This window comes from Nicotiana attenuata, chromosome 2 (genome assembly GCF_001879085.1).
Source record: "Nicotiana attenuata strain UT chromosome 2, NIATTr2, whole genome shotgun sequence".
Classification (NCBI taxonomy): domain Eukaryota; kingdom Viridiplantae; phylum Streptophyta; class Magnoliopsida; order Solanales; family Solanaceae; genus Nicotiana; species Nicotiana attenuata.
In genome coordinates, this window is record NC_031990.1 from 78,241,813 (window position 1) to 78,242,561 (window position 749).

The window sequence follows — 749 nt, forward strand, 5'->3', positions numbered from 1 at the left end:
GTAGTTGGTGTTCTCTACTTTCGAACAAACAACATTGTTATAATATGCTAGCATTGTCTTTATTTTATGCTTATGATTTTCCATTTAAGTTACTATTGCCTTACTTGGGAATCATATTTGCATATTTAGAGAGGCATTGCACAACATAGAGTCTAGAGTCCGAGACTTTTGGCTATATATTATCAATAAAAATAATAGAATATATTTTCAAAGAATTAATTAATGTGAAACCTCTTATTATCTGCGCAAAAAAAAAGGGTATAGCATTAACTGAAAAATGGAGGTTAAAAAATGACAAATTGAGGGTGCAATTACCCATTGCCGCCGGTTTTCTGTCGTTTTCTTCCCTCGGAAAAGACGGAAAAGACCGTGTTTCTATTAGTGTACTACTCCCTCCGGTTCACTTTAAATGATTTTTTGGCCTTTTTTTTTTTGTGATTTATAATATTTGATTTTTTCAGATATCAAGAATTTATTTTCCATAAAAAAATGGTAAAGCGCCAAAAATGCCTTAACGTATTGATTATGGCTCATCAATGCCCTCTGTTAACCTTTTGGTCTATAATGCCCTTAACGTTATCTAGGGGCATTTTTTGCCCTTTCCGTAAACAAAGTAAGTAGTTTTAACGGCAAGGGGCTAAACATACCCATTTACTAGGGGTGTACATAAGTCGGGTTAGTTCGAGTTTTTCGATTACCAAAACAAACAAATTATGTCGTATTTTTCGGGTTTTCGGGTTATTTCGGGG